The following is a 27237-nucleotide window of genomic DNA, read 5'->3' as shown; positions in this document are numbered from 1 at the left end:
TGGTAAGGGAGGTTAAGTCTTGCGTCGGAATTCTACACCAAAGAGTAGCTCGCTCTGGCTAATCTATAAGAAAAGAATGCTTCATTCATAAGCGATTCTGTATTGAATGAAATGCGTATGTAATATTTGTCAGTTAACAAAGTAAATGAAATTTCACACTTGGAGTCCATACTAAACCAGGGATTCAAAAGCCTTTGCTAGTCATGTAAAAGGGGGAGCCAGCCAACACACCCGGGCTTTGCTTGGATCGAAGCAGCTTATTCTTCACGACACTCGTTGGTCGGACGTGTCGTCTGCCGCGTATGTTATGTCATACTTTTACGATTTTCTGGTATTGACGCGTTATTTCCGTCATCATGCATTAATTGAGCTTTACGTTACTTAGATCTTCATTTTCATGCCCTAGAAAATTTAGCGCCGGGACATTTCACTGCATCAGAATGGGATACCGATTACGTTTTTAAGACGTAATTCTAAATAATCATCTCCCCTAATACTTTCGGCACCCTCACTGTTAAAAATGATTTATTCAAAAATGAATACATTTTACTACTCAAAAAAAATTGAGTAAATTTGTCTCAATTTTGAGGAGAAAATAACTCAAAAACTGAGAATGAGGAAATTTAGTTGCATATTTGAGTCAGTGAAGAAACTCCCTTGCGGGAAGGTTCTAGATTACTGGTCCCCCATGTAGGTTAGTAGCTGGGTTGGTTTCTTTCTCTACTAAAGTTTATACATTTAATCTAAACAGTATTGCAGACCGAGTGAAGGCGGTTTAAAGCCCCGCAGGGCACTTTGTTTTCTGTCTTTGTTATTGCTCAATGGGAAGGGGGACCAGTAATCTAGAACCTTGCCCTCACTTGCAGGCCCGTATCCACGCGGGGGGTCTAGGGGGTCGGGCTCGTAAATTTTTACTGCCTGTCTAAAATGTTCACAGTAGGCTTGCAAATGAACTATAATTTGGTTGGATCCCCCCCCTACATTTTTGGGCTGGCTACCGGCCTGCTCACTTGCACAGATAAAATTTCAAGGGACCACCAGAAGTATTAGTTAAAAAATTGCAATTCCTTTACGATTGCCATATGAACGGATTCCGTATCTGTTGCATAAAAGCTACAATGTAAAAAGAAAAAAAAGGCATTGCTCGAGCAGACTGTTCTATCAAGTTTTGACACATTTCTTACATTCTCAGGTTGGGTTAAAGTTCTATTTTTTTTAGCAGCACTAAATAAGAAGCTCCAGTACTACATACAGATTAACTTCAGAAGGGCTCGATGTGGACGTATGGCATAAACACGAACGAACTTGTGCTAGGTGGCAATAAAAGCATGAATGCTATCTAACCGAGTCAGTACAGGACGAACCTGGTGGCACTGTTCGTAGGTTTCTTTAAGAAAATTTCCCTCGACTGACACAAACTTTTCACTTTATCAAATTTTCCGTTGTTTGTTGAGTGTCCAATACGTCCAATACGTATAAGTTATGTAATAATTTTAATTTAGCTATATTAAGGAACTACCACCAGTGGCGTCATTTAGGGGGAGGGAGAGGTAATTGCACCCCCTGAGATTGAGATTTATATAGATTTTTTGAGTAGAATAACGGTCAGTGAAAAACGGAAAATTTTCTTATATCAAGGAGTCTTGCCCTCCCACAAGCAAAATCTGAAATGACGCTTCTGCTACCAACCACATTTGTTTTATTCATTTACTTTTTCCTTCTATTTTTACGTTTACGTTAGTTTTTTTTTTCAAAAGTATACACACAGCCAACAAAATGAAATATAGTGAAACCTTTCAGTTTAACATCCCATGATTATGCCTTTAGGTTAAGGAAGACGATGATTAAAGCAAGTGAATGATGATGGAAGAATGAGAAAGTGGGAGGAAACGGGAGTACCTTGTCAAAATCCACGAACACAATGTTGTTTATCACAAGCTTGCTTGGGTGAAAATCGTACCAAGGAAACCATGCGCCTGAGATAAGCGCTCCCCACTGAGCCACCGTGCACCCCACCAGCTAACAATGGGTGCAAATTATGCTACTTGCAGCACACACAAACTATTGCAATTGTATTGGTTTATTTCTGAATAACACAGAACAATTTAAGTAGTGATGTTCGTTAATCAGTCAACTAGAGAATTCCCCTGAATTTTTCACGTTTTATCGAAAAATTCCCTTTTTTCCTTTTTGCTAAATTTACCTATGAAATTTCCCTAGACTAGGGAACTTTCCCTCAAACTACGAACACTACGGTGGCTGTTTCAGCTGAATTACTTATTGTTTAACACGGGTGTTGGTTTCGTTACTCATCGGGAAGTGTAGGAGCCTGAAAAATGAAGGTATGCGAATTGCACAGAATGTTGGTTTTCTCGAGTTTCATGTCAATTCCTTCATTGTACCTATTTTTGTATTATTATTCATACGTCTCATCCATCACTGTCTCCCTTTACCGTCTGGTTAGATTCTTTGGCTTCGTGCAGTTCAACCTGGTTAATGTCTTGTCTGTACAATGCTGGGACTTTATACTGGTACATTTCAGTCAGGATATGAATCTGACAGTACAGTGCTTTTGAATCCGTCTGACCAAGGGCCGAGGTGGTGCATAGTGTTCTTCGTTCGATCCCAACTTCCGCCAAGTGAACTTTGTAGTAGACAAACACCGTGTGCGTGGGTTTTCTCGGATTTCTCCCGTTTCCTCCCACTTCTCCATTCCCCCATTTCCTTTATTTCTCAAGTGACAAATTCATCTCTCATTCTCCCTGCGTACATATGAAAGGAAAGCACGTTGTTTAAGGGATACAGCTTTTTTCAAGTTTTTTTTTATATTCAACTACTACCTTCGTTTTCCCTGTAATGGAATCTACAATTAAAAATCTGCCTTGAAAAGATTCAATACTTATGACTACTATGTACCATTCTACTCCTCCCCCCGCAATTTCCTTGTATATGCCCCTGGATGGAAAAGGACTAGTCCCCAAAATCCAAGTCTATCAATTAATATCATATTTAGTTACTACTTCAATTAAACAAAAGTAGGGTTCGGAAGAAACCAATGAACTTCTGATTTTCTTTCCCTTCAAAATAAGAAATAACCATTCTCATATACAGCTTTACAAAACATACGACCTCATTGTTTCGGGACTTCGGCCTTCAAGACTTCAACCTCTGTAGCATACAGACTATAAATGTAAGGCATTATACTGAAACTTTGATTTCATTTGTTTCATTTGAATGTTTGCAATGATATGATTTGGCAGGGTTTTTCATAGTAACGAAATACTTCTGGCATTTATCTTTTATTCTGTCTTTTATAGTAGTCAGTATTCTAATCCAAACAATTTCGGTAGCCCCTACTACCTTCCTCATTAGAGTTGAGAATTTTACAAGCAAAGTATACATGCAAAACTCTACGATGACATCGTGAGAGGTGTAATATTTTCCGTGTGAGTTATTCGTGCAACTGAGAAGGTAGCAAGCTCTACCGAAATGCCACTAATATAATACTCAATACTAAAGAACACGAAGTAAACAGAAAATATTTCGAGGTTTTGAAGAACAGGTTTACACGTTTAGCTCGAAGGTTTAGTCTTATTTCAGTGTTTTTTATCAGATACCAAATTAATATAAAACTAAATGTTATTAGGTAAAAATTTATCATACTAATTTCGGGAATATCTGACTTATTAGTTGTACGTACAACAAGTAACAGCACGATCTGCCTGGTTTTATCATAGTTTACTTTGCCTGAACAAGAGTCTAATTGCTACTTCACATTATTCATTTATGCGCATTTCTAACATTACAGTAAATCATTATGACAATGAACTATTTTGGAACTTCATGACTAGAAAAAGGTAAAATATATTATTTAATAGAATATATTTGTATAACAATTAAATCTTTATATTTCAGATGGATGCTGAATTTAAAAATTTGTTCGGCGCGACAGAGTCTGTTTTCAATGTCATCTGTTTGGCAGTGATAATTTTCTTTAAGGTTTCGCTAGAGAAAGTTCTTGGTGAGTAAGATCAAGTTTTCGTGTATATTTATCATATTTCTGGTTGCATGTATAAATATGTACAAGAGTATATTTGTCATCAACACAACCCTACTTCTGGCAAAGCACCCATTTGTTTTTTTTTCTTTCTTTACATTATCTTTTTATAGTGTCTATTCACAAACATTGTTTTATTGTTATAATTCAATCGCAGCAAATAGTAGCTTTTATATGCTTTACTTTGAGAAGTAAAAATAAGTCACTATTTTGAAACACGTAATACCTTTGAAATAAACGTACATGTACTCAAAATTGCACATCTTGGGCTTATTATCTTCACGTCTTAAGACAGTGATGGGCAAAGCATGGCCCGCGGATTAGATGTAGCTCCTTAAACGTTTCCACCCAGCCCACGACGTGATTCATTACCTGACGAATATAACTTCACTTCTGAGAATCAGTGGATTATACTTCCAGCCAAATTATGAGAAATGTTTAAAAATGCATTCACAATACCATTTATCACATTCCCCTTCATGATCTTTCGAGTATTAATAGAGCTTGGTTTTACAAGTGATACAATCACTGTTATTTTTTTTTTAATTATATTGGCCCAACTATATTTTTTTCGTTTTTCTTTAGCCTGCGGCCCAAAATGTTTCCCCATTATTTTGCTAAGGAATATAACAATTGTCTAGGGCTTTAGAAAGCAGTACACTTTAAGTAAAACCTTATTTCAACTCATGGAAGTAGTTTTTGAATAATTTAGTGTGATTTACATTGTACTTCAAAAAATATTTTGGCAGACAATAGCAATATCTACTAATTTCAAACATTATTATATAGTCATATTTTCTCTCTATAGCAATCAATTGCGCACTACATTTGCTTCCATTTCTACTACCACAAGGTGTAATCATACGTAAGAAAGGAGCTAAAATAGTAAGGAGAAGGCCGGCATCTTACAGGAGCCACGATTATGTCATTGCAGAGCTACAAGTAAGTCGTGTCAGGCGTTTCATTGGACACATAATTTTTGTATACCTTACTGATTAGGAATATGTCCATTATCGTTCAATTGTAGTCATAGTTTCATAATTACAGAGTTAATACATTTACTTTCCAGGTTATACGTTTTGGAAATATCTTAATAGAAGGATGGTTTTATAAATAATTTGGTTTGCATAGTAATGGATGGTTCTAACGTCATCTGTGTATGTAGCAGGGTTGGCAAAAACGGGTTTTTTGGTTTAAACCAGGTTTTTTTGGTTTAAACCAGGTTTATTTAGTTTAAATAATTTGCTCTATATATTCATATCATATATGGACAGAAATAAGTTTGTTTCGCCTTGATGTTATTATGCAACAGCCGGGTTGGGCTGGAAGGGGTCACATAAGCTTAAAGCGGAATAAAAACTGCTTCTCGAGTTACATCCGAGAAAAAATGTCCTCCATTTGTACTCGGAACCAGGACTAATTGGCCACAAATGCGATACGTCTGCCGACTCACTCACGAAGGAATCCTGATAAAAATACGTTGTACTGATCTTTACATGCTTCTTAATATAGCTCTCAAGAGTCATTTCAGAAGGACAAAAAGATAAACAGTGCACAAGTGAAACCATTATACTGAATTACATATGGACAATTTCAAAGTACTACGGAGTACAGAAGAACTAATTTAATTCAAGTTAGTTAACAACGACTTTTATTGGTCCAAATTAAAGAAATACAACGTTCTTAATTTGCATATCACAAAGATACGAATTATTTGAGTCCACTTTGGCTCAGACTCATTTATACATAAATAGATATCGAAGATACTTCACATTTCACTAAATGCCTCTCGTGGGGTCCGTATGACCCTCCCCCCATAGACACACAAAGTACGGCATTTCGATGTATTTTATCAATAGTAAACAAAACAATATTTAGAATGTTTCTTTGATTGCAATTACATAACAATAATAACTACAAAAAAATCACAAAACAAACATTTATAAACTTACATTAAAAAGAGTTGCTTTTGTAGTATAATCTTTTTGAGTAATGAATGGGGAATTTAGGTCTCAATATAATACGAATAATATACGGGAGTGAAACGTGATAAGCCACAAATGTATGTTCATCAAGATTTTACAAACACTTACACTTTTACGAACATTTTCGTTTTTTGGTTTAAACCAGTTGGTTTTATTTTTATTGAAAAAAAACAGCTGCTTTAAACATTGTTTTAAAAGATGTTTTAAACCAGCCAACCCTGATATGTAGTCATTAAGTTTCCTTTCTGTGAATAAAGAATCTGTATTCTCAAGCAGTGGCATAACTAACAGGCTCCCGGTATTAAAGTTTCGGAGTATAACTTTATAATGTTTGGATGTTAAAAGCACTTTGCAGAGTTCCTCCGTGGCTAAGCGGTTAGCGCACGCGCTCTTGGCGCGGGAGACCCAGGTTCGATTCCCGGCGGGAGCTCATGTGGTTCGGATTTCACGTTAACCAGTAGGTCCACGTCCCACATAGCCTCGCTGCTGAAAGGGACGCTAAACTGAAATTCAACTCAATTCAAAAGCACTTTGCAGGTTTCATATTACTGCAAGCGCACTCTGTACTTTAGAGGAAAAAGAAATCACGGAACCAGCTATAATAGATTTAGTGAATTCTATTCGGAAAATGTATCGCCTTTTGTTGCAACAACTAACATGTTTCCGATGAGTAGTAAAGAAACAATTTAGTGAAATTTTAACTTGGAATGAATTAGCCAATTATTTAGTCGTAGATAACTTCCTATGTTAGTAGTGTTCTGGATTTGTGTACTTCTTTGCAACTGTATCTCACTGTGCCTCTGACGAAGCCAATCCTGAGCGATCGTTCAGTACACTAAAAGCCATCAAACTTTATATTCGTAGAACAAGGTCGAAGATTAAATTGAGCTCAGCCCCGTAACTTGGGCTTTTTCTTTGAAGACCAAACATTAATTAGACCTCCTAAAATATGTCAAGTTGAGGTCCCCTAGAATAATGATGAAGTAAAATCCTTACTAAACGTGTTCGATACTTCTTGGGGCGCCAGTTGATGGTTTACTAAAGTAAGATCCAGATTACATATATGCTACATCTTAAAGGAATGTATTTCGTTCAGATAGTGGGGCAGCAGAAACACCTTAAATTATTTGCAATGCTTTTGAAAATAGTACGGTAATTCACAAGTTAACTAAATGAGACAATATTTCACCCAGTTGAAAGCCTTACTAAATATATATTTTGTCTGGGGCTCTAATAGGACACATTTTACTGAATGAGGATCGGAACACATTTTCGTTTCATTTTTTTTCCTGTTATGTGGTAAACCTATTCCAAGCTTTATTTATAAGTTCCTGTTCATATCACATCATACAAAGCAACAAAGTTTTAACTCAAATGAATCCTATCAAACAACTGGAAGCTTAATTGGAGGGGGCAGTTTCCCCATTCCCCCGCAAAAGTTACGGCATTGGTTGAGCCCTTTGCCAATCCTGAGCACTGAAAGCGAAGAATGGCACCACGTTGATACTGAGAAAGTAGTCAGCGAATTACTCTCCGAAAAAAAAATACGCCGGTTTAGAAATATGTGAGCAAGTTCCACAAGTTTTGACGAGTTTTCATATGTTAGTTGTAATGTGAACGTTAGGAAGGAATTATTTCTGCTCTTGCCTTTGAGGTGAGTTGTCCCAGGTTCGACTCCTGGTGGGGACACTCGGCCGAAAGAGTGTAACAGCTTTTTCAGACCTGCCATCTTGAGTGAAGTCTTTCTTGGGTTTCGTTCATTCATACCATTCAAATGCCGGGATGGAGGTACCTAATATAATGGTCCCAGGCTGCATCCTTCCTTTCCCAATAATTTCTTCCTTCCCTTTCATCGTATAGTGGGCTCGCTGAGGGACGTCATCCTTCATACGGGATGGGCTAACGTGGCCTTAGATGCCGACAGCCCAGAAATCTAATTCCTAATTCCTAGAAATTATTTCTTTTAAGAAACTTTTTAGTCAGATGTAATTGCTTAATAATAATAATAATAATAATAATAATAATAATAATAATAATAATAATAATAATAGTAATAATAATAATAATAATAATAATAATAATAATAATAATAAGTGCATTTTTTATATTAGCAAGTAGTGTCTGACTAGATGGAAAAATAACTCGACTACTGTATAAATTGTACGTGTGCCATGAACGTAGAAACAGGAAGAGCCCTTTGGCATTTTCGCGGGTGGGGGGGGCGAGCATTCTTAGTTACGCTACTGTTCTCAAAGCATTCTAGTAATTCGTTTAACAATTGCTAAAAAAGTAGAAATCGAATAACGGTTAAATTTTATATAAATTAGAATTTGTGGTGTGATTCATTGTCTCTTTCTTTTTTTTCCTGGAAGGGAATCAGTGAAGGAAACTGATAAGAGGATTTTACTTATGTTGGTGACTCATATCCTTTCTTAAAACTGTTCGACTTTGAGTAAGTGTATTAAGTGTGGCAGAACAAGTATTGATTCAGGAAGCTCCGCTAAAAGACGCCACTTATGTTGTTTTTTTTTTTCGTCACACATAAGCAGAAATGACTGATGTCCAGGTTTATTGTTTCCTTGTCTTGCATAGATGAAACAGATCGAAATGTTTTTGGTTACCTTTCAATTTCCTTATTTATTATAATCTTATTTCAATTGATATTAATCCTTCCAGAACGTGGCAACCCTACTATTATTATAAAGATCGCCATAGACGAGTCAGGTCTTAAGTCTTTCATTTGATGTTTATTAGGATCACGCAAGTGGGATATATATAATATTGTAATGTTAGTACCATAGGTGTTCATTTTACTCCGACCTCACTCACCTTCATTCTCACAGTGAATTGGCCCTCGCCCTCACCTTCGAAGAGAGTTGACCATCGCTCTCGCCTTCGTGTTGGGAATTCGTTCTCGCTCTAGCCCTGACAGTGACAGTTGGCCCTCGCCCTCGCTGTCCAAGCTTGTCATCGTCCTCGCGTCATTATGGTTGAGAGAATTTGAGGGTGAGGATGCCCTCAAGAGGGCCATCCTCACAAGGGTAAACACCTCTGGCTAAGTACGTCCGTTACACCGCTCAATAACTCTTCGACAAAAAATAATTTTAAAATTGTTTTCTGCAATCAACAGCTAGATAATTATCTCGGAGGAGTTCGTTAATGGATGCGATCCACCTACTTGTAGTGATAGAAATAAACCATTTCCGGTTAACGTTGATCACTATAGAGCATAGACAGTAATCTCACATTGTATATTTTTTAATCGATTAAGCGTACCCAGAATATATTCCATTTCCACTCTAATCGCTCTGCTAAAACACTAAATGGTAGGTCTACTACAACTTCTGGTTTCTATATTAATTGAAGAAATATTGTGTGTAACGTCGCATGATTATGTTTCAAGGTTAAAGGAGAAGGCAATGATAATGAAGTGATGCAATGAAGAAAGTAGGAGGAAACGAGAATACATCGAGAAAACCAGTGCACATAAAATTTGTCCACCATATCAGGCTTACTTGTTTAAAACTACGCAAACCAACGCAATAAGTTACAAGGAGCTTGTGTGTTGATTAAATTAAAATTCACATCTATGTTATTTATGAAAACAACAGGTTTCAGCATAACAATGTAACCTTGCAGATTCAAAATTTAGTAAAAAATTACTTTAACAATTAGATTATATTAGTATTCAAAAATAGGAATGGGAGTATTTATTCTGCTGCCTTGCAGGCACAGGGAAAATTCCCCAAAATTACAAAGGTAGATGAATTTCACACTGCACTAAACAATTTATAGTAAGTACGCCTTGTACACATTAATATTGATGTTAGACATTTTCATCTTCAAAGCTGGGAAATAGAAGTAATTTTTGAAGTACTCGTATTTTTTTTTCAAAAACTGATTTCTGTTTTCCAACTTTTAAGAGGAAAATGTTTTAACTTCAGTATTAATGTGTAGAAGGCGTACTTACTATAAATTGTCCAGTGTAGTGTGAGAGTAATCTATCTTTCTAGTACCAGGAAACCTTCCCTGTGCCAGCAAAACAGCAGAATAAGTACTTTTTCTCATTTTTGAGTACTTTTTTACTTATTTTTTTTAAAAAAAACTTCTCATTTTTGAGAAGAGTTTTTCTTAAATTTGAGAGGAAATATTCTCAATTTTTGAGAACGTGTGTTTCTCAGTTTTGCGGCTATCTGAGCATTTTGAATACTTTTCTACTCACTTTTGAGTATACATGTTCTCAATTGTGAGGAGAGCATTACTAGTTTTTGAACAAAGAGTTTCTCAATGTTGATTACATTCATCTCATTTTACGGATAACTTTCTCATTTTTGAGAAAATATGTTCTCGTTATTTTTGAGAAATAGCAGTTTCTCATTTTATTTAAGAATATTTTATCTCGCTTTTAAGAGAATTTTTACTCAAAAGTGAGTAAAATTTACTCAAGTTTGAGTATATATTGTTCTTATATTTTGAACACCCACACTTTCTCACTTTTGAGAACAATGTATTCGGAGCTATTCTGAGAACACAATGTTCTCAAATTTGAGTCAATTTTACTCATTTTTAAGTAAGTATTTTTAACAGTGCTCATTGCCTCTAAACATGAATACCGTTAGGTAAGCTTATGTCCATCTTCTGGGTTTGTGGAAGTTAAAGGTTCAGCTTGCTTGACCGGTATCGAGATGACTATCAGTGTACGTTAGAATTTAATTGTCTATCTCAGACAATACGCAGTATGCCGAAGGTTGTTTCCTGACTGGTTTGCTTTTTTCCCACGCACACAGAGCACACTTAAGTTTGTTGCAATATCTGCACCTTCCACACGAAACCCTGTTATCTTCTCCCTTCTACAAGTTGTTCTCAAACTGTAAGTTTATTCGTGATAGGGAACATACAGAAAAATATACATTTTATAATTACTAGAACGACTTCTGAGATCTCCATCCAGCAAAAAAGAAATTATATTTAAGAAATGAAAGTTTTACATTCCATGTCCATGCCACTAAGCTAAAGAAGACGGTGATGATAAGAAATGAATGAAATACTGAAATAAACAAAGTGAAAGGAAACGGGAGAACTCTGAGAAAACCCACGCAAACGACGGGAACCATTCTCCACACTCCAAGACAATATGACAATATTCATTTTATCCCAGGAACGTTCTTTAAATACTTACCACTGTTATCCGCGTATAATACACTACACCATTCTTGCTTCTTAAATATATTTCCTTTTCATTATATTACGCATGTATTTATTCTATATATGAATCATGGAATGACTACGGCCATTCATTGCAACCTATAGCCTGGTTTATTGTAAGTGATCGAATCTTACTATAAAACACATTTTTTAGAATTCTTTTACACAGGCAGCATGCATCATGCACTATTAACAACAGAAAGCTGCTAGAGCATTAAGGGGTTAGTGTTTGCGAGAGGTGGGCAACAGCTATACTGATATTCGATTGTTTTACCTTCATACTCATGTATTCCAACATTAAGAAAGACATTTATCTCCTTTATTTATAACATTTCATGTGGGTTTTCTAAACATTGAGTTCAGCACATCGATTTAATCAATTTATTTGTTCAATAATCAAATGATTCCAAAGGGAGATGTGGGTACAGACCCTTAGGCTACAGCAGAGATTAATACTCTTAATTGTAAATTTATATCTTAAGTAGAGTCAATTGGTTATGTTTGGTATATATTTGGTTATGTTCATGAGTTTTTCTGAGTGTTAAGAAATAGTCACAAAACTTAGTTAATCTAGGATTCTACACACAACTTGGATAATGTTGTGAGTAAATCAAGGATTTTTTTTGTAAATAAATAAAATTGTTGTAGGGCACACGGAATTTCGGGCGAAATCCAATTTAATTGACAATTAGAGTGAACTGAGATCCACACTTCCAAAATCAATGCAATTAATTTCGATAGGAAAGCTAGCTAGCTGGTGTAAAACCAAAGTTTCAGCAAAGTATAAAAGTTGAAATTGTGACCGAAGAAGACGTGAAAACATGCTCCTCCAAAATATTATTATTGATGGCAATAACTATAGGTTTTCCAAAAGGGGTTACGTCTCCCACTAAAACTAATGAGAAAGGACAGAAAATGCTAAAGTTCGAGTTAACTATCTGGTTTTCAATAAACTCAAACAAGAAGAGATATTATGATAAATGCATGTTAAGAACTGCAATTTACGTTAGCTTCCTGTTTCATTCAGGGTGTTGCTGTCTATTAGAGGACTCATTTCGGCAAGTCCTAGACAATACTGTCCACGATTACAGGAAAATTTACATTGTGCCCAGACGAGTGATACTCTAGTCCTGCTACAGAAACGCTTCAATTTGGAAAAAACATATTTTAATCAAATATTATTTAAGGACTATCTTTCTCGGGCTGATTAAATGTTTTCATTCTTTATCGGTAAACTATAGAACATGGTTATGTTTTTCACTTTTACTTTCGCTTTCAAAAGGCGGTCATGAACTTATATTCTGTTACATTGTATATGGTGTCATACTCACGAGTGAAGACGGATACAGTTGCCTGTAGTAGCGAGCACGGAGTTTCCTTCAGTTCCATCGATTGCCGATGGACCAGGATTTCGGCATTGATCGCGCCTCATTGAGTGGGGAGATGGATTCTCCTTAACCTTAAACACAAGACATCCAAAGACATAAAACATTCTACTTCCTCATGGTAAATCCGGAAATTGTATCGTTACGGAAATGCCGATTTTCTACCAACATAAAATATTAAATGAATTGTTACGAAGAAGTTATTTTTTTCAAACAAAAATGGATAGATTTAAGAAAGGGAATTCAGAGTAAATAGATATGATCCATGTGTAATAATTAGCATTTATTGCAGCTTTGTCCTACTATCTCCGTAAAGTATTTGGAATAGTCTTCAATCCTTAATTCTAATAATAGTCTCTATTTGCCTGACACATTTTTCACTTTGTGCATTTCGTTTTATAAGCAACGCAAAATCATGGAAATTCAAATCCAACCTGCCTGAACTAAGTATACGACTACTTAGGACTCACCAGTGATATAACTCAGGATCGCTGGTAACTTCATACATAGTAATTGCAAATCATGTACAGAGTTATCCAAGGTTCCTTTTGCGTTATGGCAGCAAAGTACTCCAAATCTGCGTCACTTTTCAGCACGTTGTGTCCATTTTCATAATTTCTGTGAGTCCAACGCACACGTTTCTGATTCTTATTCGGGTCCAGCAGAAAGATGCTGATCCTAATTGCTATGTTGCACAGACATTGTTTTGATTGTAAAATCCTTGCATGCTATTAATTTGAGAGATTCAATTATTGTAATTTTATTGTTGTTATTTAACCTTTTTATTGTCATCATTTAACCTAAATAGAAAAAAATTAGTTGTCCGGCTACAACTTTCAATATCGTTCGGCATCATAAGTGCATTTGTTTATAGCTCGTTTCTTTCCAACTTAACTCACAAGGAGTATGCATGTTCGATCCTTCTGTTGGACTTACGAGAAGGATTATCACTTTAAGGTGTCAAATTCCGGTCTGTAACACACTTTTCAAAATAGAGAAATATATGGCAAACCTCCTACAGCGTACAATTATCCATCGTCTCCAACTGAGAATATGTAATATGGAATACATCTCATGTCTTTTTGATGTACCTGGAACACAGACAACATACGTCATTCTAAATGAGTGAAACTATAACTACTATCATAAAGTCACAACTAGATCAGTAACTTGAGTATTAGCAAACGCTATAATAGATTTAGAGATAAAGAAATTAGTAATATCATTAATACACTAATAACAAGCAGAAATATAGTTTATTAGTGTCTGAACTTACAACCGTGTAAACAGCTCCTAACTCACCTTTGAATTGCCAATGGGCATAATGTGTTCCTGAAAATAAAAGCGTTAATATATCAGTTAATTAAATAAATGAGTTAATATATGAGAAAATAAAAGCGTTAATATATGCTACATATATATAAAATATGTAGCAACAAAATGAGACTTAATATCAGTTATTTAAGAATATTGATAGTAAAGACCGAATATTACAGTACTAACGAAGTATTAAGTAGATTTGAACATTGGTTTATCACTAGAAAGAATATCAGTGCAATATATATATCATAGGAGAACTAACTTTGAACCATTAGCCGGTTTTTTAACTCCTAAAAGTATCTTACAAGAAAGCGGTATAAGTTCCAGACATATCATTTTTTAGCGAATGCGTTCAATTTTGAAAATTTCAACTGAGACTCGTATGAGTGCGATGTTCTTACCAGTTTCAGTGTGTTTGGGTAGGGTCAGTTCACATAAATGTTTTAAAAATATACTAGCTGAAATGTACATTCCTCGCACTGTGAGAATAGGTCGATGAAGAATATTTGTAGTCTTTCTCTATCCTTTTAATAAATATTTCAGTGAAAGTGTATTGATAATAATCCGTAACGTATCCCCTTCCACTAACCCTTCTCGTCTCCCATGGAAGGGAATGTCACTATTCATTATAGCAACCCCAGAAACTATAGACTGGACACTAATATAAGTCCTTCGCAATTATTATATATTTCATTCCATCCTCTCATTCCCCATGCATGCGGGACGAAATTTGATTTAAAGAGCATTGCTCACTGTCAATCTTTGCGATACCGACAACCATTGATATAACGTTATTATCGGTCTTTTTCGATTATTTTTCATGTATGCGCTCTCACCATGACTCAAATCTAATGGAAACCTGAGATACTCCAGGGTTTGCTCATAAATAAAAAAAAAAAAATATCACAATTGATGCAGTTGTATAGGCAAAATTAGAAGTCAAACAAACATATTTCTACATGTCAACCAGTCAACCATCTTCGAGGGAAATTGCAAAACATTTAAGTTAGGCTATGGTGCATTTATATACCGTCGTCGTATCAAAAGTGGTCGAAGAGTAGTTACCGAGAATAAAATAGTTACATTCATTTGCATTTATATGAATATAAGTGAAATTGTGGCAAATTTCCAAAAGAATTTACTCAAAAGATGTCCAAAAAACTTTGAACCAAATGTCTCTCTTTAATTCATACTATGAAATTTTGGTTTGTTATCAATGAAAAATAAACTATCCGCTGCTGTAATTACCTTCAAGTTATACCTTCATTTATAGTATATGTATATAGTAATTCTAGTATAGTATATAGTAATTCTAGTTATGTATTTAACAACAACAGCACCTATTGATTACAAATTCTAACAACGGCTCATCATGTTACTTCAGTAGCTTACAGCAAATGCTCTTAGGTGGCGCCAGTATCGTGTGTGTTAAAACATTTCAAACCTTCAACAAAGTGTTCAATTTTCGTTATATGAATTTCATCTGCCACATCACCTGTTGTCAGAAATTTGCAACAATGGTTTATCATGTTGTTTGAGCAGCTTACATCAAATGCTATTAGGTGGCGACTATATAAATAATTACTGTCAATAATTACTGTACATAGAATTATGTGAGTGGGTGAAGAAAAGTGAGCACTCTGGTCAAATGAGTATTGGTGAGTAAGCACATACAAATACTGGTAAAATTTAAATAAAATGCAGTTGCAAATGGTTAACAATTACGCTTTTATTGCATGCACTTAAAAATAAATACGTCTTCAATTCTATGCAAACTAGATGCTACACAGAACGGACAAATCTTAATTATCAAGTTTATATTAAGTTAAACTATTTTTAAAAAAGAATTTTTTTTATCTCAAACTTAAATTTAGAAAATTCCAATTGAAAAAATGCATGTCATAACAAGGTCACAATGCATGCACCGACAAGGAAAACCTTCGACCTTGCCCGTGAGTAAAAGAAATTGGTTTGTGGTAGTGATTTGCATAGGTGGAGTAAGTTATCCATGCCACCCCCTTGCTACGACTAAGGCAGGGGCTGGCAGGGACCTCATGCAGCACCTCATGAGACCCCGGACACTATGCGCATCCGATCTTCCCCACGGAACTAGAGGAGACCCTACCATTTCCAATTTCCGGCCTCCACGCACGCTGGATTACTGGTGTTCGCCACAACACCCAGCCAGCAAACAAATATGAAATTCCTATTCATAATGAGATTTAAATGTACAATGAGAGTCCAATTTTATTGCTGCAAGAAATGCGTGCAGATTACCTATACTTCGACCAACATATGACTATAAATTCATTGTTTTCTTGAAAGATAAACTTGAAGATGAAGATTTAAGACCAACGAATAATATCTACAATGTACTTATAAGAAGTGTGGTTAAGTTTAAAAACAAAAGATTAGAAATAATTCCTCAAAGATTAGTGTTCTTTTATTAAATATTTCGGCATGTTTTTCAATTTGGTGGGCCAGAATATTTTGCTTATATTTCGTGCTTCCTTGATATGATTTCTGTATGTCTTCATAGTTAATGTTAGGTTAGATCAGTTTAAATTAGTTTAGGTTATGTAATGTTAGGATTTGGTAAGGCCTGAATTATTTAATTAGAATTCGTACTTTTTTCCTTGTATTTACTGTTCTTGATGGGTTAGGACAAGTTAAGCTAGTACTCCGTTTTTTGAACCTTACGTAACACCAACTCATCTTCCTGTAAACATGATAATTTTACCTGATTTTGGCGCCCCCACGTCCTAAAACTATCCCAATATTTCTCATTTCCTTTACGAAAGAAAATAAAATGAAAATTTTCGGATTAATATCTCACAATTATGCCCTTGAGGCTAATGGTCACTATATTTACTGCAAGTGAATGATGATGGAAAAATTGGTGGAATAAGAATGTGGGAGGAAACTAGTACCCGGAGAAAACCCAAGGACACGATGTTGTCCACTACGAACTTACTTGCCCGGAGATCGAACCAGGGATCTTCCCATTGAAGAAGAATATACATTAACATGGCGTTACCCTTTTTGATGTGTGCAGTGTTTAAGTGCTACTACAGTTGTGGGTATGTTTAGCGAGAAAATGCATACTAATGCATTATAACATTTTACCCAACGCGAGTCTTTTATTTGTAATGATAGCGTTGAAAATGGCTATATATAATAAATATAGCAATAAAATGTTTGCAAAAAATAGTTACTTAATATCTTAATAACTCGTTTTCTTTCTTAAAGTAAGTTAATATCTTAAAGTGCGCGTGTAACTTCCCATTTATACTAGATATGCTTGCAACAGAGGATTTATTTCGTAACCCATCATTATATGCAGTAGTAGGCAGGCGAGTAACTTAAGTAGTTAGGGCGCCGAAGGAAATTGGTGAAGCAATATTAGAAGTCTTCCTTGTTACTTCCTAAAATAAAGTTGCACATCTTTAAATTGGTGCAGGTTTATAATGGATCATCCTAAATTTGGTTATTTTACAGTTAAAATTGGTGAATGCATATGAAAGAGGACTGTCTAGGATACAAAATTGCACTGGTGAAGTACTCTGCACAATATGGAAAACTGGTATTTTACAAGTGTGAAACAATTACAAGTGCTATAACTATTATAACGGTGAAAGCGAGTGAGTGCATGTGAAAGACGATTGTGTAGCATTAATTGCCAGGCCAGAGTGTTTTTGCACAATTTATGAAAAGTATATGTTATGATCACAAATATACAGCTACCACGTCATAACCCGTACCGAAGTCTCTACTGGTCAGGGAAAAAAAATCAGGAAAAATGGTGCAGGTCAGGGAAACTCTCACTGGAAATCAGGGAAAGCCACTGACATTTTATAATCTCTCTCTCTCTCTCTCTCTCTCTCTCTCCTTATATATATATATATATATATATATATATATATATATATATATATATATATATATATATATATATATAACTTTTTAACGCTAATTTTGCATCAATTTCAGCTTAGCCAACCAATAATGATCACACTACGGAACGGTGCTCAAGTTTTTATGGGTGCGAAGTGGAATGTACGTATGAGCAATTGATTACTGTTTGTCTGTATAGAATAAATGTTCTGATATATAAATATTCACAGTAATTTAATACTTATTTATATGTTAATCTCATCCAGCACCTGTCATGAAAGTCAAGGAATTTCCTGCCAAATGTCAGGGAGAAGTCAGGGAAATTGATTTCTCCAGATCATTAGGAACCCAGTATACAAGTGAGCTGTAGGTATAAAGTGTTTTTTTCCACTACCCGCATTTATGCTCCCTACGGACCTTCCCCCACTGCCGCGGGCTTCCTTCTGATGTTATCGCTAAAATTTCACATGCTGGCAGCCAGTGACGTTTTTATGGAGGCGGCTTCCGGGCTTAAGCCCCCCAGAAATCTTACTATAGTAAAGTATGTGATATTTCTGGCTGAATTTTCAAATTATCAGGCAACCCCCCCGAAAGTTAGCAAAGCCCCCGAAACAAAATCGTAAATACAGCACTGCTGGCAGCAATGAAACTCTCGCCAGTGATATTACTCTTTTACTGGTTCAATGGTCGGTAACTTCTGTTCAATTTAGCTCTGAACTAATGCTACGAGCTTCGTGTTCCATGTGTTTTTTGTTTACGTTCATTGCAATTTTTATTCATGAATTAATGTACCTCTTCCTACAATTTTGTTATCAATAAATTGTTCCCTTTACAATGTTGGGCTTCAGGAACTGTCGCTCTGCACATCTTGAACAACTGTGTCGCGTTTTAAGCTTATCAAAAGGTAAGAACCCTAGACCTGAATCACTGTAGCGTGTTCAATACTTTCCCATCAGAAATCGAACCGAGTACTTGTGAAATAAAAGCACGCGTCTAGGCACTAAGACGAGGAAGGTTTTTTTTTTAAATATAGATATGACATGTATGAGAATCTAATTTGTAAAACATTGGCTTTAACCCTTTTTACAATTAGTCGTAAAAGAAGAAAGGATTGCCATTGTTATTCTTCAGCTCGTAGAAGACGAAAGATATGTTATGGAAGGAACCGAGGTACCAACCTTAGTGCCAATCTTGGCAGAACAACTACAAGAAATGAAGAGCAAAAGGTATTGATTCTTCCTAACAAGTCTGATATTGTGCTTTCTAAATTATCATGTCTAAGAAAACATGTTTCTATAAATGGTGAAAAATAAAAAAAAATAAATTTAATTATTATGATTGTTAAAAAAATAGAAAGAGGCATATCACGATGGTAGTTGATGCGCCAATCTAGAATGTTCACACAGAGTATCATTTTGTATTCGCAGATACTAAGGCGGAAGCCGACTCGACGAACGAAGGAACAGGGTATATATCTTAAGGGATCCGGGGTTTGGGGAGTCTTTTAGACTTTCAGTCAAGCAGCTACTGCATCGTCACTATTTATCCTATAATCATGTTTCATACCTCATTCTCTTCCGAATAGAACTGGCTTTCAAATGGTACCACTTGCATGCTCATATCATATACCAGGAGAAGGAAAAATGATGTCAAATGGAAAATTTCGGGGGGATTTTTTTCACACTTTGGGACCCTCTGGAGCGGCCCTGTGTGAACGTAGAGATCTCAAAAAATCGGATAAATAGTACTTGGTATACTAAATGTGTGTGCCAAATTTCAAGTTTCTATCTTGAACACTAAGGGCGAAAGAAATTTTATCAAAAATTCCCACAATGCCCCAAATTACCGCAAAACACCATGTCTCAGGTAAAAAATTTCCTGAGACATCTCTATTTAACCCAGGACTATAATCCTCCAATCATTATCTTCAGAATAGAACTGCCTTTCAGGCGGAACCATTCACATGTCCCCATCATGTATCTAAGGCGGGAAAATCCCAAAACAAGAGATTTTTTTGGTCTAAATATCCCCTTTTCTGAACTTTTAGCCCCTCTGCCCCCCCCCTGTTACACTAGTTCAATCCAGAAATCTAAAAAAAAATCTGTTAAACACTACTCTGTGGACTGAATGTGCACAATTTCAATCTTCTAGGTGCAAAAATAAGCTCGCCAAAAACCTTTACAGAAGAATATTTTGATACAAATTCCGTGACACATCCCTAATTACCCTAGGGTCATGTTTCGCTCATCATTCTTTTTAGAATCGACCTGCCTTTCAGACGGTATTACTCACGTGTCTCCATCGTGTATCTAAGGCGGGAATATCCCGATAAAGGGATTTTTGGTCTAAATATGCCTTTTTCAAATTTTAGCCCCTCTCGACCCCCTGTTTTAACGCAGAGATCTGAACAAAATCTGATAAATACTATTAGGGGGGCTGAATGTTCACAATTTCAATCTTCTAGGTGCAAAAGTAAGCCTGCCAAAAAATATTTATACCGACAATGTACCATATTCCCGTATACAGAAGGATATTTTGTAAAAATTCTCTGAGAAATCCCTAATTACCCTAGGATCATGGTTTGCACATCATTTTCTTCAGAATAGAACTGCCTCTCAGGCAGGACCATTCACATGTCTCCATCATGTACCTAAAACGGGAAAATCTCGAAAAAAGGGATTTTTAGGTAAAAATATCCCTTTTTCAACTTTTTGCCCATCTGGATCCCCCCAATTTTAATGCAGAAATCTGGAAAAGTCTCCTAAATACTACTCGGTAGACTGCATGATTGTGCAAAATTTCAATCTTCTACGTGCAGAAATAAGTCTACCAAAAAAATAAATAACATAGGCTCAATAGAAGAAAACATATTTTAGAATTATGACGTCATCACCTCCTATGTATTGACGCAAGAAAGTGTGAAACCATACCTAAGGTCTTCTAGAATGCCTCTGAACTTGGAAAACAAAAAAAAAAACAAACGCACGGAAAAGCTCAAATAGGAAAGTTGTACCGTCGGATCCCCAAAGGGATATTCCGAGCGTAGAACTAAACTAATCATAGTTGAAAATGGATTTCGATTACAACAATAAATACTTGATATTGGCCTTTCTAATGCACTGAAGAAGAAATAGCCAAAGATTAGGCATAGATTTGCTAATACAAAATTAGTTAGAATCGCATAAGCAATCAATTTCTGGATTGAACTAGTGTAAGACTTCGAAATATTATGCCCAATGTATGGAAAGTCTTTCAGACCCACCCTTTCCGTTGATTCGTCTATCGAGAGGTATAGCAGTAAAAACTATTATAAATAACGATTTAAAAAAATATGTGTCAAGACCAAGTTAAATCTCAGTTTTCATCCTCTATGCAGACCGTAAGTGATGAATTTATCTACTTTCGGTTTGAATATTGGATCGCTATACAACAAAAACAAAATGAGATATTAAGACAATGAATTTAGTTTTCCAACAATAGCTTTCATCAGTTCCGGCTCTACCATATATTCAACATGTGTATTTGCACAGGGTGGCAAAATCTGTCATAACAATATTATTTAAAATAAATATTTATTCTTGGAAACACACTTCATGATAATGGTTCTTAAATTTACTAAGTTGACCTTCTATTGGAATAGTACATTCATAAATCACGTTTAGGTTTCATTACGTTTGCTTTATTGTTGTCAAATACAACAACATAATTCTCGAACAGAAGCGAACACCTGTTCCATTTAGTTAGTTATCACAATTTTGGTAAGAAAACTAGTCTTTGCCACAAACAAAATTTCTTATCATTGAAGGTGGAAACAAGTATTTTTTAATACTTTTTTAAAGAGATGTTGAAGGAACATTAAGAAATGAAGATAAAAGAGCTAGTTGCATTGCAATTGCAAACTGATATATTGAGATTAAATATCGACTTTAAATTATACAAAAATGATTAAATGCAGATGCATTTGCTTAATCTTTTACTGGCAATTTCATTCTATTTCGTCTTTATGATGAAACATTTTGCAGGAATTTGTGCATATGAATAAGACTAGTCAAGGCATACATAAAAATACATAGTTGTGACATTTATATCCTGATTACATTAAAATATCAGCCTACATCTACGGTCAAAGAAAAAAATAGATATTGCTAAAACTTTCAGTAATCTAATTCATTACATATCTAGGTATTCATTCACGGAAATAAAGCAGCGGAGTCAGGGCCGTGCTGGTATACTAATCAGGGCGGTGGACAAATCTACTAAAAGGGCGCCCATACAAACGGGAATATATATATATATATATATATATATATATATATATATATATATATATATATATATATATATATATATAGATAGATAGATAGATAGATAGATGAATAGATAGATATAGATAGATAGATATACTTTAAAAGAAAGTATTGATGCCTTTCTATATCAAAATCACCGCCAAATTTATTTTAGTATTAACGTAAATAGCTCATTTGTGGAAACCTTGAATCGAATTCCTCTTTACTACAGAAAAACTTTTGTAGTCCCTGTAGTAACAGTTCTGTCAAATAAAAAGAAGCTAAATATATCAACAACTTAATATAGTTCTATGGCCTATGCTGCATTTACAAAAGCTATCCATTGATTTCCGGCCTTAGCCTACTGGATCCAGTTTCTACTTTATATTTGAATCTCTGCGAGATTTTAATATTGTCCTCCCATCTGCGCCTCGGTCTTCCTAATTTTCATTTTCCTATTTGGATTTCCAGTTCGAGCTTTGAAAGCGTTTCTAATTTCTTCCATTATGGCTACATAACCTGTCCGTTCGAGCCTCCTAGACTTGATGACCCTAACAATGCTTTTGTAAACGGTATAAAATTATGCAATTCATTATTATGGAGTTTCCACCATTCTCCTGTTCCTCTTGGAGTCTGAATATTGGTTTAAGAAGCTTGTTTTCAAATACTATCAGTCTGCGATTTTCCCTCAGAGTCAGTGACAATGTTTCGCAACCATAAAGCACAACAGGCATGATTATCGTTTTATATTTTAAGCTACAAATCCCTCAACAGAATTCACGACAACAAAAGATTTTTAACTGAATAATAACACGAAATCCCTGCTTTCATTTGACATCACTTTTTTTTTTTTTTGTTATTATGGTTTTGGTCTGTTAATAATGATTCTAAATATTTGAAAGTATCCACTTTGTCGAAAGAAAATATTATTTGGTATTTTAACGTATCAATAAAATGCAATATTAAGATCCCGACAAACTTCCATTTATTTAGTTTTCTCTGCATTTACTTTTAAGCCCATATCTGTGCAAGCGTAAAGTAAGATTTCTGCCTTCCTTTCTATTGTTCTATCATCCCTATTAAATTTAAATCATAAGCACACGCCATAACCTTGTAAATACAATTCAGCTGTAGGACCTGATTCCTGTCTTTGATTTTCCTTATAGTGTTCTCCTGAACAAAGTTAAATAATAATGGCGACAACGCATCTCCTTCTTTCAGGCCATTCTCATTGTGAAAGCTCGTGAACAAGAATTTCTCTACTCGAACCTTACTTTGGGATTCATTTAAACATATCTTAATTAATCTACCTTTTTCAGTATTGCAAATTCTGTAAGCATGTTGTATACACGACTCCAAAAGTGCATTACCACCTGCAATTCTACCTTTCCTGCAATAGCAGGCAACCCAAAAAGCTCAGCGCTTGGGTTGGTTGCACATTCGAAAGGCGTTGGACCAAACCTCAATTTTGTTACAAATACATCAGTGTGGCAAACTGCAAATAAGAGAATAAATAAATTGTTAAGACTTACCATTTTATTATCGTGATGGCAATGGATGACATAAAAGTTACAAAATCATCTTACCTAAGCAGTTCAAACAAGGTGAATGGTAAGAAAGACACATAAGAGGAAGGAAGTTTCTTTCCTTTTCCAAAAGAAAATCTCGTAAAAAAGAAAAAGATTATATAATGTAAAGGTTTAATATAAAAGCCTAATACCCCAAAACAAATATCCACACGACACAGAAAGGGAGAGAAACACAGAATAAGGAACACCAATGGCTTAGCTGACTAGCGGGCCTCTCACACAAGATAAAGAGATGGGACCCTAGTTGTAAACACAATTGTTATAATAATAATAATAATAATAATAATAATAATAATAATAATAATAATAATAATTATTATTATTATTATTATTATTATTATTATTATTACTATTATTATTAAAAATCGTCTACTTTCCCAATATCTGACCTACCTAAGAGCATGTCTGTATATAGCGGTCATGTGAGTACCTTTTGTCAATGAGTGGCCCTAAAGGTAAAAGGGATGCAAATCTCTGAGAGAATGAAACAAAAAACTTTCTTATGATAAATTCTAGGGGAAAGTTCAAGGAATTGCTTTTGACGGGTGCTTTCTTGTTTTTCAGGGACAGAAAATTGTATCGGCTAAGAAATTACAGTATATAATATTGCAAATTTGCAAGTGCATTTATTTACAATGCAATTTGAAGTAATAAAGAAATTGAGGACTTCGGGACAAATGACTTGTCAAGTCCAAAAAGTGAAACTATAAGGGAGATAGCTTCACAAAGATTTCTATTCATCTGATTTTCTTCAAACTTGGCACATATATACTAGACCGAAAATAAATGCACACATGTTTTCTTTTTTTTGTTTCTTTCGGAGAACAGCTTAAAGGAGGCAAAGGGTCCCTTTTAAAAAAGGGTACCTTTGATTTAAAAGGACCAAATTAAAGGAACGATACTCTGCCGATGCAAAGATGACTTCAAAGTACAAAATACGGGTTTTGAACTTTTTCACAGAGAAGTTTTGCAGAGGCAATGCTCCTTCGAAATGAGAAAGGACCGCGAACAATCTTTATGGAAATTGGATTTCGGTGGAATTGCTTGGAACCGTGTTATGTTGTAGGTATTATGTTCCTGAGAAAAAGTCTCAATGGACACAACCAAAAATCGTTGGCCGTTTGGCCACCATGAGGCCACTTTCTTTAAAAAAGCCGAAGAAAACAACATTCGAGATTTTGGACAAAAATACTAAAACCGTGATGTTGTAGATATTGTGATTCCGAAAAGGTCCTAATGGTCATAACCACCAAACACTGATATTTGGCCACTAGAGGGCTACTTTTTTCAAAACAGCCAAACATAGTGATATTCTGGATTTCAATGAAAATCAGTAAAACTATGATGGGTTGTGATCTTGAGAAAAAGTCTCAATAAGCACAACCACCAATCACTCACCGTTTGGTAACTAGAGAGCCACATTTTTGACAACAGCAGAACTTAACGTTATTTTGGATTTCATAGCAATTGCTTGAAACGGCGATTTGTTTTAGATATTGTGATTCTGGGAAAAGGTCTTAATGAGCACAACCACTAATCACTGATCGTTTGGCCACTACGAGGCCACTGTTTTGAAAGTAACCGAAGATGGCGATGTTCTTGATTTCGGTAAAAATGACTAAAACTGTGATATGTTGTAGATATTGTGATTCTGAGAAAATGTTCTAATGGGCACAAATAATAATTACTGACCGTTAGGCCACTTTTTTGAAAGTAACGGAACATGGTGATGTTCTGGATTTCGGTAAAAATAACTGAAACTCATATGTTGTAGATGTGGTGATTCTAAGAAAAGGTCTTAATAGGCACAACCATTAGTCACTGACCTTTGGCCACAACCAGGCCACTTTCTTGAAAGTAACCGAAAATATTGGTGGCCTGTATTTCGGCAAAATTGACTGAAATTGCGATATGTTGTAACCATTGTGATTGTGAGAAAAAGTCTTAATGGGCACAGCCAATAATCACTGGCCGTTTGGACACTACGAGGGCACATTTTTGAAAGTAACGGAACATGGTGATGTTCTGGATTTCAGTAAAAATGACTGAAACAGTGATATGTTATAGATGTGGTGATTCTCAGAAAATGTCCTAACGTGCACAACCAATAATTACTGAGCGTTTGGCCACTACAGGGCCACGGTGATGTTCTGGATTTCGGTAAAAATGACTGAAACTGTGATATGTTGTAGATCTTCTGATTCCGAGAAAAGGTCTCAATGGGCACACCCACTAATCACTGACCCTTTGGCAACAACGAAGCCACTTTCTTGAAAGTAACCGAAGATGGTGATGTCCTGAATTTCGGTAAAAATTACTGAAACTGTGATATGTTGTAGATCTTGTAATTCTGAGAAAATGTCCTAATGGGCACAACCAATAAATACTGAGCGTTTGGCCATTACCGGGCCACTTTCTTGAAAGTAACGGAACATGGTGATGTTCTTGATTTCGATAGAAATGACTGAAACTGTGATATATTGTAGACATTGTGATTCTGAGAAAATGTCCTAATGGGCACAACCAACAAATACTGAGCGTTTGGCCATTACAGGGCCACTTTTTTTAAAGTAACGGAACATGGTGTTGTTCTGGATTTAGGTAAAAATGACTGAAACTGATACGTTATAGATCTTGTGATTCCACGAAAAGGTCTCCATGGGCACACAAACTAATCACTGACCTTTGGCCACAACCAGGCCACTTTCTTGAAAGTAACCGAAGATGGTGATGTTCTGGAGTTCGGTAAAAATGACTGAAACTGTGATATGTTGTAGATTGCTGATTCTGAGGGAAGGTCCTAATAGGCACAACCACTAATCGCAGACCATTGGCCAGAAGCAGCCCGCTTTCTTGAAAAAAAACGAAAATATTGATGGCCTGGATTTCGGTAAAAATGACTGAAACTGTGATACGTTGTAGATATTGTGATTCTGAGAAAAACTCTTAATGGGTACAGCCAATAATCACTGGCCGTTTGGACACTACGAGACCACATTTTTGAAAGTAAGCTAAAATGGTGATGTTCTGGAATTAGGTAAAATGACTAAAACTGTGAGATGTTGTAGATATTGTGATTATGAGAAAATGTCCTAATGGGAACAACCAAAAAATTACTGACCGTTTAGCCACAATCAGGCCAATTGAAAGTAACCAAAGATGGTGAAATTCTAGATTTTGGTAAAAATGACTGAAACTGTGATATGTTGTAGATATTGTGATTCTGAGAAAAGGATTTAATAGGCACAACCACTACTCACTGACCGTTTCGCCTCTACAGGGCCAATTTTGGAAAGTAGTCGAAAATGTTGATTTTCTGGATTTCGGTAAAAATGACTGAAACTGTGATATGTTGTAGATATTGTGATCCTGAAAGAAGGATTTAATAGGCACAAACACTAATCACTGATCGTTTCGATACTACAGGGCCACTTTTTTTGAAAGTAACTGAACATGGTATGTTCTGGATTTCTTAAAAAAATAACTGAAACTGTGATATGTTGTAGATCTTGAGAT

The 27237-nt window shown here is 35.4% G+C and overlaps 1 long non-coding RNA gene across 1 annotated transcript in view; it reads right to left on the bottom strand.

Annotated features, from left to right (window-relative positions):
• LOC145683409 (uncharacterized) overlaps window positions 1–27237 on the bottom strand; it is a 199616-nt gene that overhangs the window by 112511 nt on the left and 59868 nt on the right. Inside the window, exon 2 of the long non-coding RNA XR_014131081.1 lies at window positions 13935–13964. This is a non-coding gene — a long non-coding RNA (uncharacterized LOC145683409). The remainder of the gene's footprint in view (window positions 1–13934; window positions 13965–27237) is intronic.

This window comes from Thermobia domestica, chromosome 4 (genome assembly GCF_964235325.1).
Source record: "Thermobia domestica chromosome 4, izTheDome1.hap1.1, whole genome shotgun sequence".
NCBI classification, from domain to species: domain Eukaryota; kingdom Metazoa; phylum Arthropoda; class Insecta; order Zygentoma; family Lepismatidae; genus Thermobia; species Thermobia domestica.
This window is presented reverse-complemented; position numbering and strand designations above follow the sequence as displayed.